General features: G+C 44.9%; 1 protein-coding gene across 1 annotated transcript in view; it reads left to right on the top strand.

Annotated features, from left to right (window-relative positions):
* The first annotated feature begins 1,037 nt into the window (after positions 1–1,037).
* The window catches only part of LOC122681476 (amyloid beta precursor protein binding family B member 1 interacting protein), a 73,681-nt gene continuing 64,672 nt past the window's right edge, over positions 1,038–10,046 (top strand). The window contains exon 1 of the mRNA XM_043883616.1: positions 1,038–1,163. The gene's annotated coding sequence lies outside the window, so the exon portion shown is untranslated. The remainder of the gene's footprint in view (positions 1,164–10,046) is intronic.

Below are 10,046 nucleotides of genomic sequence, written 5' to 3'. Positions count from 1 at the left end.
CACTTTCCCTCTGGAGATTGCACTTCCGAAAGTCACCAGGTTCTTCCCAGTTCAGTTCAGTTGCTCAGTCCTGTCCGACTCTTTGCGACCCCATGAATCGCAGCACGCCAGGCCTCCCTGTCCATAACCAACTCCCGGAGTTTACTCAAACTCTTGTCCATCCAGTCAGTGATGCCATCCAGCCATCTCATCTTCTGTCGTCCCCTTCTCCTCCTGCCCCCAGTCCCTCCCAGCATCAGGGTCTTTTCCAATGATCTTAGATCGCTGGGTCAAAGGGTCACTGCAGATGTAAGTTAAATCTCTGTGGCCGAATCCCCGTGCACAAGGTTTTGGCTATTTTGGATTTCCACCAGCTATATGGGAGAGGACACAGCCTCGCCCGCCAACTGAGTGTCATTAGTCTTTAGGGTGTTGCCAACCCGATAATCAAGGCACTGCCCCTGCGGAGCGCAACCTTCCCCGCCCCAGCTCTACCACGGAGACCGCCCAACCGCGGGCGGCGCGCGGCCTGCAAGCAGGGCCTTGCACAACTGGCCCGAAAAGAGGAAGCCCCGAAAGGGCTGAAGTCGACACTTACGAACACCGCTGCAAAAGAAACCGGCTTCTCGGGCTTTGGTGGAACCGCCGTTTGGGCCCCAATCCCTTGGCCGGTGATAGATACACCGAGGCGACAATCCAGAGGACGCCTCCGAGACAGGAGGGCCCGCGACGCAGGTAGGGGAGGGTGGGAGGAAGGCGCACCTTTCCCCCGCATTCAACCCAAGTTGTGGTCTTCTTTAGGGAGGTGGGAGAGAGGAGGAGGGAGGGGAAGGAGGAAGGGGGAGGTGGGCCGTGGGAGGTGGGGAGGGGGAGGGGGAGATGCGCGGAGGCACAGAGCCGTCGAGTCGGAAAAAGCAGCCCCGGGGCTTCAGGCGTCTGTATCCGCGTCCGTGGGTGTGTCTCCCACCAGGCGTCCTCCTCGCACCTCCATGCGGAGCCGCGCGCCGAGCGCCCCACGTCTACGCGCCGCGAGGGCCGGGCCGGGCTGACACCACTTCCTCCCGAGCCGCCGAGCCGAGCCGGGGCGCAGCCCGCGCTCCCCGAAGCCTCCCGGCCGCCGCCCCGAAGCTGCCCCCGCGCACGAGTCTCCGCCGAGTGTCCGCGCGCCCGGAGCAGCCGTCGAGGTAAGTGGCGCCGGCCCGCCTGCCCCGGGGGCCCTGGCAGCGGCACCCGGGCAGCCCCCGGCCCCCGACTCCCCGCCCCGGGATGTCCCCCGACCAGAGTCGTACCCAAGGCCGGGCCGGTGAACGCGCCGCTCCGCTGGGCCCTGGAGGGCGGTCCCCTCCGCCGACCCCTGCCCTTGACCCAGCTCCGCGGGGTTTGGGGCAGAGGCTCGCCTTCCCCGAGTTGGGTTTCGTCAGATTTGGCTGATTTCCTGCCCAGAAAATTGCTCCAAGGTCAGACGGGGAACCGGTGCACCCTCTCCTGTCCAGCGGGTCCGGGAGCCCCAGCCTGACTGGCGCTGAAGGGCTTCCAGGGTCGTTTCAGGGGGCATTTCCGGGCGCCATGCATTGAGTGCAGGTCGTGTGAGAATTTGAGAGTGACGGTCACAAGTCTGTCGCGTCTTAGTGTTTCTTTCCTTGAAAACTTTCAGACGGCTGTTTCTTCTTTTTAAAAATAACTTTGCCTCCGAATGATTGTCCTTTTCGCTTGAAAATAGCAGAGAGGAACGGGCTGGACATCGGGCACAGGTGTTGTGATTTGGCTTGGGATGAGTATCCAGAGCGCCCTTTTAGAAGCACGAAGCAAATTAACCAGGATGTCGTTCTATCCAGGAGGATCTCGGGTCAGGGGTCCCGCAGAACACCTCTTCCAGTGCACCCTTTATCTTCCTTCTGGGAAGGTGTTTCTTATCGTTCGGACCGTTGTGGAATGCTCAACATGTTTGTTCCTGGTGCCTCTCACTGCAAAGCAGTTCACAAATAACTTTAAATGCGATCGTTATAGAAAGAAATGGAGTATCAGCAGAAGTACCATAGGGAAAAAGCTCAGGGGTTTATTACTGCTGAGGTGTAATGTGGTTTAAACTGAGGCAAGAGTACTAGCTACTAGTGATTTTAAAGTCTAGGCCTCTGAATGGAGGTTTCCGGGCCTTTGTTTCTTTGAGTAAACCTCAGGGTCAATTTTCTCTCTGTCCTGAATACTGAAGTACTGGGACAGCCCGTGGGCAGCCTTAGAGTAACGCTGGCTAGCAAAATCAACAGAGAATCTATGAGGAAATTTCTGTAATGTCTTCTGGGTGGTATTTCCTGTCTGCTCAACGTGTTGTGAAAGGTCTAAGAAATTTAATGTCATCTTCAGATTCTGAGCCACCAGGGAATCAGATGGTAAAGAGTCTGCATGCAAGGCGGGAGACCCAGGTTCCTTCCCTGGGTTGGGAAGATCCCCTGGAAAAGAAAAAGGCAACCCACTCCAGTATTCTTGCCTGGAGAATCCCATGGACAGAGGAGCCTGGCAGGCTACAGTCCATGCGGTTGCAAAGAGTCGGACATGACTGAGCAACTTCACTTTCTTTCAAATTCTTAGTCATTTTTACATTATTGCTGATATTTATATCTTTCCCGGGCACTTGGGAGACTTGGGTTCTTTTCTAGACCTGCCTTTAAGTAGAAAAAAAAATGATGTTATTTAAGTTGCTTTGATCTCTCTAACCTTATCAGTAAAGATTATTGGCCTACCTGATATCTATCATTAAAATAGCAATTGAGGAGTTTCCAGAATTCTTTGAATCTGTCCTGTCTTGAATGCTGACAAAGAATGGCTGATCACTAACAAAAAAGAATGGAGAAAATGATAACAGATGTTGTTAGAGTCCAGTCTTTTGAACATGATCGAGCAACTTAACATCCTGAGAACGTATACCAATCACCCACTATTTTGACTTTTTAAAATAACAAATTAAAAGTTCTAGATATCTTCATATTACTATTAGTATGAACTGCTCATAAAATGCATTGCTGGGACTTCCCTGGTGGTCCAGTGATTAAGACTTTCCTTTCCAATGCAGGGCATACAGGTTCCATTCCTGGTCAGGTAGCTAAGATCCCACATGCCTTGCAGCCAAAAAACCAAAACATAAAACAGAAGCAGTATTGTAACAAATTCAATACTTTAAAAATGGTTCACATAAAAAGCCTTTAAAAAATGCATCACCGTAAATGCCTATATTTGATATACCACTTTCAATTTATTTAAACCATCCCACTTTCACAAACATGATTTTCATTTACTTCTAATCCTCTTCAATGTTAATTATTTTTATACTCAATACCTTTTAGTAAGTGCTGAAGCTTGTAATAAATTATTTGTGTGTCGTAGTCTGTCACACCAAAACATTTACAATTGCACTGCTTCCCCATCACCTAGCCAAATTCCTTGCACCATAGTTGGGACTCAAATAACATTTACTAAATGTCCAGCGATATTAGTTCCACTTCTGGATGGTATCCTCAATCTGTCTAAGCCCTGAGACCCAGCTGGCCCCCTACCAACCCTGACACTTGAGCAGGCAGAGCTATAGCATTGCCCCAAGGCACCACACCTTCTCAGCTCCTGTTCTAAAGCTTGAATTCCTGACTCCATTTCCAAATATTTTCTTTCTTTTTTTTTTCAAATATTTTCTAAACATCATCTATGCACTTGAATCACTAAGAATCATATTATGAGAGCTAGTCTTTCTTCTCTGTCAACTCAGTTTCCTCTTTATCACCAAATGGTCATCGCAAACAGTTATTATATTTATTTAGCTTATATTTTGTACCAGACCCTGTGTTAACTAACTTGGATGTGTTGTTTCATTCATTCTGGGTTTATGGAGCTTCCCTGGTGGTGCTGGTGGTAAAAACCCACCTGCCAGTGCAGGAAACATAATGAGGCTTGGGTTCTATCTCTGGGTCAGGAAGATCTCCTGGAGGAGGGCATGGCAACCCACTCCAGTATTCTTGCCTGGAGAATCACATGGACTAGAGGAGCCTGGCGGGCTACGGTCCTTAGGGTTGCAAAGAGTTGGACATAACTGAAGCAACTTAGCATACATGCACACACACACCTGGGCTTATACTCCTATTAACCCCTTTTATCGTTGAGGAAATGAAAGGGCAGAGAGGTTAAGAAGCTTACCCAGGGAGTGAGAAGCTTAGCTGACCTTTGAACTGAGTCAGTATAACACCAGCACTCGAGGTGCTATACCAAGGGCAAGGGTTTAAATGGTGAAAAAGAACAGGAGGCCTTTTCTCGGTGAAGTTCGAGTTTAATAGGGGAGACATAAATGAGCAGTTATAGCCCCACACATGACCAAGGCCCTGTGCTGTGGGAGCACCCATCAGATTCCTACACCACATGGGGGTCAGGGAGGATGGAGTGAAGGTAGGCCAGCAAAGAACATGCCTTTTTAGAGTGGGAAAACATGTCTTTTGAAAAAATAATCTTTAGCAGCAACCATGTGATTTAATTTTTGGCTGTGTTGCACAGTATGTGGGGTCTTAGTTCCCTGACCAGGGATCGAACCCACACCCTCTGCATTGGAACCGCGGAGTCTTAACCACTAGACCTCCAGGGAAGCCCCCATGTGATTTCATTTTTAGCTTTATTATATTTCCAATCCTCTTGATAATGGACTGTGTTAATTAAATCAGTGGACAGTGAGTAGCTTTTTTTTTTTTTTTCCTATTTCTGCTGGGGATCCTTCTGATTTGATCTCATATCACAGACTCATCAGTGAAATGGCTGTAGGCTGGGAGCAGGGATAAATGCTAAATCACACAATAGTTGTTTCTACAAACTGGCCGGGAGATTTATGTCCATAGATCTATATCATATCAAACTGGAGGGAAAATACAGAGTGATAGTAGAACAAGCAAACACTATATTTATTTTCCCTTTTTCACTATGAAATATTTCATACATACAGCAGATGGTGTAAGATATATACGTGAGTGTGTGAAAGTGCCTTAGTCGTGTCTAACTCTTTGCGACCCCATGTGCTAATACAGTCCATGGAATTCTGCAGGCCAGAATACTGGAGTGGGTAGCCTTTCCTTTCTCCAGGGGATCTTCCCAACCCAGGGATCGAACCCAGGTCTTCTGCATAGCAGGTGGATTCTTCACCAGCTGAGCCACAAGGCAAGCCCATTAATTATAGCAAATAATAATAAAAGCCAACATCAAGATACATCAGTTCAGTTCAGTTCAGTTGCTCAGTCGTGTCCGACTCTTTGCGACCCCATGAATCGCAGCACGCCAGGCCTCCCTGTCCATCACAAATTCCCAGAGTTCACTCAAACTCATGCCCATCGAGTCGGTGATGCCATCCAGCCATCTCATCCTCTGTCAAGATACATATCACCTAGCTTAAGAAGGAAAATAATTCCAGTACCTCTGACTTCCTCTCAATAGCATTACGCTTTTTTCATGATGGACTTCCCTGGTGGGTCAGATGGTAAAGCATCTGTCTACAATGCGGGAGACCTGGATTCAATCCCTGGGTGGGGAAGATTTCCTGGAGAAGGAAATGGCAACCCACTCCAGTATTCTGGCCTGGGAAATCTCATGGACGGAGGAGCCTGGTAGGCTACAGTCCATGGGGTCACAAAGAGTCAGACATGACTGAGCAACTTCACTTCACTTTTTCTTGATAGAGGTCATCATTATTCTGAATGTGCTGATTTTTTTGAAAAGGATTTAGAAAGCAGGTACATGCATTTACAAAGATGTCAAACTGGGAATTAGAGTATATTGGCACTTGGGAAACTGAAATTATTTTTTAAATATTTATTTATTATTAGTTTATTTATTTGGCTGCACTGGGTCTTAGTTGCAGCATCCGGGATCTACTTCCCTGACCAGGGATGTAACTTGAGCTCCCTGCATTGCGAGCGCAGAATCTTAGCTACTGGACCACCAGAGAAGTCCCTTGGGAAGCTGAAATTAGAATCTTCACTGACTCAAAGCATGGTCATAAATAGAGTGTCCTATAAAGTAAAGACAATTTATTTTAATTTAAATAGCATGAAAACAAAGTGGATTACCAATGGTTAAGAGGGAGTACCATGGAAGTAGTAGAATCTTAGTCACTAATGAAGTAACCAAGATTCATCATGGGAAAACTATAACTTTTAAGTGTGGTAAAGCATACATAAGTTAGGAACTGCAATTTCTACTTTAAATAGAATTCAGTCATTCCAAAAAATATTTGCCAAGCCCTATTCCAGGTGAATGGAAGAGACGGAGATCTCTGCATTTGGGGAGCTATATTCCAATGAGGAGACACAGACAATCATCAGTAAGCATCATAAATAAGTAAATAATATAGGTGAGTAAAAAGTCCCATTTGAAAAGGTAAAGTTGAGTGAAGTAAAATTGCAGTGTTAAATAAGATGGTCAGGCCTGGCCTCCTTGGGAAGGTAAGACCTGAGCCAGGATTTGAAGGAGTTGACTGTCTGAGGGACCAGTGTTCTGAACAGAGGGCACAGCTAGTGCTGAGGCCATAAGGCACAAGTAAGCCTGGTGCGTTCGAGGAAAAAGGCACCTGTGTGGCCTGGAGGGCGAGAGTAATAGGAGGTGTGGTTGGAGATGGAAGAGGAGGGTAAAGAGATGACAGATCACATAGGGTCTTGTAACCCATCATGAAAACATTGACTTTTACACTGAGTTAAATTGAGGGGCCATTACAGGATTCTGAGAAAAAGAGTAATGTGATCTGACTTACATGTCAAAGGCTCACTGTGATTGCTTGAGAAAAAGCTGGATAAAATCAGAAATCTATTAGGAAGCTTTGGGAATCGGCATATATTTTAATGGTAGAGCCAACAGGATTTCCTGACAAAGCGGATGTGGGATTTAAGAGAAAGAGGAACCAAAGATGACTTGAAAGTTCTTGACCCAAACAATGGGAAGGATGGAACTGGCATCAACCACGTGGGCAGTTTAGAGGGGAAGCTGTGAGAAGTTGAGTTTTGGGGAGGGAGGCTTCAGAGGGAGGGGGCATATGTATACATATAGCTGATTCATGTTGTGGTACAGCAGAAACTACACCATTGTAAAGGACTTATACTCCAATTAAAAATAAATTGAAAGAGAAATCTGGAAAAAAAAGAAGTTTTGGACATGGTTATGAAATGTCAACTGGTAATAACTATGTGCTTATTATATAAATGGCTAAAGTCTTTCAGCCTAAGTAACTTTTGGGGAAGGTACTGTCATTAATTCTCATTGTACAGATTAGAAATGACAGTTTAGAGAGTTTTAAGAATTTTACCCAAGATTACAGTCTAAGAACTGGGATGTAAAACTAGATCTTTAGGATCCTAGTGCTTTAAACTCTTCTTTTGAAACTTGCTGAAAGAATTGACCAACAGTCTTTATCATATAAATGAAATAAGAATATAGTCAGCTAATCAGTAATATTTCATGCTTGAAACTCAAGACAGTGAGAGTTCTTTTTAATAAATGAGAGAGCAAGAAATGAATATTGAAAAGCCCCATATTTGTACATGAATTCACAACCAGTGACATGGGCCTTATAAAAGGTTTCTGTGATTGTGAGGGTTTTGGGAATTTATTTATTTGTTTGGCTGTGTTGGGTCTTCGTCGCGGCATGTCGGATCTTCACTGGGGCACGTTAGATCTTCACTGGGGCACACGGGCGTCTCTCTAATTGTGGCCTGCAGGCTTAGTTGCCCTGTGCCATGTGGGATCTTAGTTTTCAGACCAGGGATTGAACCCATGTCTCCTGCTCTGAAAAGTGGATTTTTCACCACTGTACCATCAGGGAAGTCCCCTCTAAGATTATGAGTTTAACATCAGGATTCTGAGAAAGGGAAGACAACGGCCTTTTCCACAAAGGAGGTTTTTGTGCCCTGAGGTTAAGATACTTATATTTTCAAAATCTAAGACCAGATGGATTTTAAATGGATGCATGAGTTAAAGCAGGACTAAGAGTTCACTAGCAGCTGTTGAAGAATGGTAGGTAACACAGCTGTGACATTTGGAAAGCTGGAAGTGGCTTCTGGGAAGTAACTACTGAGATCAAGATAGCTGACATTTCATTTGTTTTGGCTACAGTAGGTGTCAGGGCAGTGTAATTATGAGAGAGTAGCACTTAGCAGAATTCTGCTTACTTCATTGTCTGCATCATAGTTCATGTTGTAGACTGTTTTTTGCCCACAGGCGAAAGTTTGTTTTTCAGTTAAGTGCATGATTAGAATTTCGTCTCAAAAAGAAAAGAATGAACAAATCAATTATGTGGCAGAAAAAAATACCACAGAATCTTTTTCAGGCAATTTACAGAATGATCTCAATTCAGTGACTGACTATGGTATTAATGAACTCTTTCATCTCTGCTGATAACATCAAGTTCATAGTTGATGGGTCAATGAACTGATGAGGTTTGGGATGTAGCATTAAAAAAGTCATTTATTTTATTATTTTTTAAGGGAAATGACTCCCTTCTAGTTAAATTCCTAAATGATATGGCGTAGCAAGTCAAGACTGTTTCTTAGCAAATCAAGACTATATGTTGACTGACGTGGTGCTTAAATTTCCGCCATTGTATGTGGCAAACAGAGATGAAGTGGCTTGGGCCCGGCACGTGGGTAAGTGCAGTGTGATGCTGTGAGCAAATGCTCCCAAGATTGCTGTAGAAGAGAAAAGCTGAAACGTCCAGGGAGCTCACTGCCCGGACCATCAGAGCAGAAAAGCGCCCCTCATTTGAGATTCACAGAAGGGACTTCTGTGCTTACATGGACACTCAAGTTGAATGACACTCTGCTGAAGATGCTGACACTGGAACTTTTTCTCCAGTCTTATCACATATCTGTCAAGGGCTGACCATGTGCCAGAGTAGAAGGTGTGAAACAAAATAAGATATGGCACCGAACCTCCAGAAGCTTCTGGTCTAGTGGGAGACCCAGGCCTGCAAATAAACATATAACAGTTTGTGATGAGCATAAGACAGTGATGGGAGTGATTGTAGGGAAGACATTGTAGTGGGGGAACCAAAGGCATTTTGAAGGATAAAGATATTTCCAGGAGGCCCAGTGGAAAAAAGCTACCTTAAGCACTACATGCATGAAATTGTTCGGCAGAGCTGGAGCATACAGGGTGGCGGGAAAGGAAATGGGGAGATTTCTGTTTTAACTCTTAGTGTATAATACTCAGATTACGTTTATGTGGTACAGTCCCCATGGCCTACCACCTTTGAGTCAAAATGCTTAGCACTTGAAAAAACAGAAAACTCTGGTTCTCTGGAGCCCTGTCCAACACAAGTATAATGCAAGCAACATAGATTATTTTTATTTATTTATTTATTTTGCCATGCCATGCGGCATGAAGGATCTTAGTTCTGTGACCAGGGATCAAACCCATGCCCCTGCAATGGAAGTACAGCATCCTAACCATTGGACTGCTGGGAAAGTCCCCATATAAATCACTTTACATTTTCAAGAAGCCACCCTAGAAACAGTCAAAGAGAAACACGGGATGTTAATTTAGTAATCTATTTTATTTAGTACATGTATATCCAAAATGACCATTTAATGAGTTAATATTAATTATACTAAATTACAGTAAATGTAAGTCATATTGAAATTGTGGATGAATTCTTTTTCTTTTTTCATACTAAATCTTCCAAATCCAGCATGTCTTACACTTACAGCACATTTCAGTTTGGACGAGCCACAATTCAAGTGCCCCGTGGCCACCTATGGCTAGTGGCTACTGAACTGGCCGGTGCAGCTCTAGGTAATTGCACGAATACTGTACCCTAACCAAGTGTTGGCTGTTCAGCTGTATGGAGGATACTAGATGCCTTATGAAGAAAACTAAGGGGAAAAAGAAACAAAAAGCATTTTCTATTACTGTGGGGTGTGTCCTTGAAACCAGATTTTAATGCATAGCTCAGCCTACACCCAAAATGCTTTATTAGCCCCCTAAGCAACAAAAACAACAACAAATTGCCACTGTTTACTTTTTATTCTTTATCTTCCCCTCTGTCCACCCTCCCATCCTCA

This window comes from Cervus elaphus, chromosome 23 (genome assembly GCF_910594005.1).
Source record: "Cervus elaphus chromosome 23, mCerEla1.1, whole genome shotgun sequence".
Taxonomy (NCBI): domain Eukaryota; kingdom Metazoa; phylum Chordata; class Mammalia; order Artiodactyla; family Cervidae; genus Cervus; species Cervus elaphus.
Note: the sequence above shows the minus strand (reverse complement) of the source record. Positions and strands in the feature narration are given on the sequence as shown.